The sequence below is a fragment of the Chenopodium quinoa genome, unplaced genomic scaffold (assembly GCF_001683475.1).
Source record: "Chenopodium quinoa cultivar QQ74 unplaced genomic scaffold, ASM168347v1, whole genome shotgun sequence".
Classification (NCBI taxonomy): Eukaryota; Viridiplantae; Streptophyta; class Magnoliopsida; order Caryophyllales; family Amaranthaceae; genus Chenopodium; species Chenopodium quinoa.
In genome coordinates, this window is record NW_018743946.1 from 1,029,128 (window position 1) to 1,032,399 (window position 3,272).

Sequence of the window (3,272 nt, forward strand, 5' to 3'; positions counted from 1 at the left end):
GGTTTACGCAGAAAAGACACGGAATTTCCCGTGTCACGGCAGATTTCCCGTGTCACGGGGAATTCCACCGTCAGACGGGAATGATTCCCGTGACACGGTGGGTATCTGCCGTGGCGCGGGAATTCCCAGCCCGCTTTTCCGTCTAAATACATTTTTAACCCTAATTTCATTCGGCATTTTAAGTGCCGATTGATAATTTCGGGCCTTTTCTGACTTATTATTATTTGGGCTAAAATAAGAAAATAATTAAATAAAATAAATAAAAGGTTTGGGCTAAAATTAAATAATAAAACAATAAATAAAAAAAAAAAGGTTTGGGCTGAAATTAAAACCATGCTTTTACCAAACATCGAGACTAATCCATGGACTATTCAAAAATATGAATTTAATCAAATACGATTTTTTAAGCACTCTCGGGATTAAATACTGAACCCGACCAATAGTGGCGGTGAAAGGTTGTTCATCATCGGGTTTGGTTTTGGGGAGACATTTTTAGGTGTCTACACTTAATCAACCCTACCTTTGGTTATGGTCACAATGAAAAGAATCACCCTTTACTAGATGATGCTGATTTTTTAAAGATGATTCATACCCTAGATGACTGTGAGATGTATCACATTTGGGTTGGGTTTTCCAAGAAACCAAGTGCCTTGAATAGAATGATCAACAGGTTAAGGAACAAATCCAAATCTGCACAACCAATTGCTGCACCTTCCCAAACTGTACCACCCCATAATGATGAACCTTCCCAAACTGTACCACCAACTGATCCACCCCCTCAGAATGAAACACTCCAAACAGATCAACCCACTCAAAATGAAACAACCCAAACAGAACCATTCCAATTTGACCCTTCCCAAATTGAAAAACAACCTTCTATTGATGAGATAATTAATCCTAAATAATGAGTCCTCTCCACCTAGGTATACTGAGGGTTATGATTCACCCCAAGAAGAAACAAATAATCCTCAATCTACTTCCAGTGGCGGACCCAGGAATTTCCGACTGGTGAGTCACAATCGATAATCAAGTATCTAAAAAAAAAAATTTACCGAACAACCAAATAATAGTACTAAAAAATACATCCAAATATTCAAAACAGTACAAAATACAACCAAATGTATGTGGAAGATTAGCAAATTCATGTTCACAATCGATAATCAAGTATCCTCTTTCCTGGATCTTGTGGAAGATTAGCAAATTCATGTTCACTTAATCTTTCACCAAAGATTGGGGCATTAGGAGAACATTGGCCTTGTTCATTTTGAGGGGAATTTTGAGTGGAATAATTAGATGGAGATGAATGTTGTTCACTTTCTTGAGGTGGACATATAGTTTGTTCACTCTGTTGAGGTGGAGATATAGTTTGTTCATTTTGTGTGGGATGTGGAAGAGAAGTTGAAGTAGGATTCTTTTTAGCAAAGAAGCTAGTAATGTTTTGCAGTTCATTTGGAGTGCGTTTTCTCTTCATTCTGAAATTTGAATAAATAATCAACTAAAGCAAGCAAAATTCCCCAGAAAAATTATTTACAAAGATCATTTTACCAAACAAACCACAATTCACATAATCACATATTCACATGGTCAAAAAGGTTCAAACTTCATTTAAAACCCAACAACATTATTACATTAAGGTCATTACTCATTAACAAAAGGTTCAAAGTTTACCAAACAAACAAGTGATTGAAGACTTGAAGTGAACAACTAACAAATCAACCAAAGTTTAATAGAATTAACTAATTAGACTTGATTAAATTGAAGATTAGAATTTTAAACTAAAAATTAGAAATCAACTTACTAGCAAAATGAGAATAGGAGATTAGACTTTAGAAGAAGCGACGAAGCGAAGAGCGGTGAGCGCAGAGCACGCTCTCGACTCTCGAGCAGTGGAGCAGGGCAGCAGGCGACTGCCGACTAGGCGAGCAGCAGGCCAGCAGGCAGTATCACAGCTTGAACAATTAACAAATTCACCATTTCACAGCTTGAAATCACAAGCTCACAGGGCAGCAGGCCAGCATCACAGCATCACAGCTTGAACAAGTATGTAAAGTGTCAATTGTCAAACATTTCACAAATTCACCATTCAGAATTTCATTGAACAATTCACAAAATCACAACAATTAGGGATTATTGAAATTGAGTTGATTATTGAACAATTGAGTTGATTATTGAACAATTAGGGATTTAGGGTTCAAAGAATCAAATTTAGTATTACTAATTCATAACTAACAAGTAATATCAATTATCAACAATTAAACAAATTTAGATGAAGACTAAGTTAATTAATTAATTTATGCGAAGAGGAACTGAGGAAGACGAAGAGGAACTAAAGTGTCAAACATTTCACAAATTCACCATTCAGAATTTCATTGAACAATTCACAAAATCACAACAATATATAACAAAATTAACAATTAACAATAATCAGTACTCAGTAGGCGTCTAGGCAGCGTCTAGGGCCACTGGGCGTCTAGCGATTAGCGAAGCAATCAAGCAATTATCAAGACAATCAAGTTATCAAGTTATCAACAATTAAACAAATTTAGATGAAGACTAACTGAGGAAGACGAAGAGGAAGACTAACCTCACCTGAATTTATGCGAAGAGGAAGACGAAGGGTCGAAGGCACGAACTGCGAGTCTGCGAAGAGGAACTGACTAACTGAGGAGTGAGGAAGATGCTTACTTGCGAAGTTGCGAGTTGCGAACTGCGAAGAGGAGGACTGGAGGAGGCGATTATGGAGGTGAATAGGTGATTGATGATGGCGAAGGATTGAAGCCTTGAAGGGAATTAGGGAAGAGGCGAATTGGCTAGGGCATGAAGGATTGAAGGCCATGAACTGAAATACTGAATTCGTGAATTTGGGAAAACTGATTTTTTTTTTTTTTTTTTTTTTTTAAAATTAACTTAAAATTTTTTTTTGGGCCTGGTGAGTCACTTGACCCACCAGGTCTAAGCCCAAGTCCGCCACTGTCTACTTCTGAGTATACCAAGGGTAGAATAGAGTTTGAGAAATCTATGGACAGGATACAAAAGTCTAAGAAGGTTAAGGCTACAAAGAATAAAAAGATTAGTACCACCAAAACAACCCCAATGCAACCACCATCTCCTAGGTTACCAACTACTCTTTTCAAGGGTTTAGCACTAAGAAAGAGTCCTAGATTCTCACCTTTGGCAGTCACTGAGACACCTAAAACTTTTGATGTTGAACCATTAGCTCAGACCTCTGTATTTAGAAGAAAGATTCCTAGGTCCACGGCTATAAGAAAGGG

At 37.3% G+C, this 3,272-nt stretch overlaps 1 long non-coding RNA gene across 1 annotated transcript; it reads right to left on the minus strand.

Moving 5' to 3' along the window:
• Positions 1-1,138: 1,138 nt before the first annotated feature.
• On the minus strand, positions 1,139-3,037 carry LOC110688957. Its single transcript, XR_002504717.1, has 3 exons — positions 2,590-3,037; positions 1,799-2,031; positions 1,139-1,472 (listed from the first exon to the last, which is right to left on the minus strand). It is a non-coding gene; the product is annotated as an uncharacterized LOC110688957 (long non-coding RNA).
• Positions 3,038-3,272: the final 235 nt, after the last annotated feature.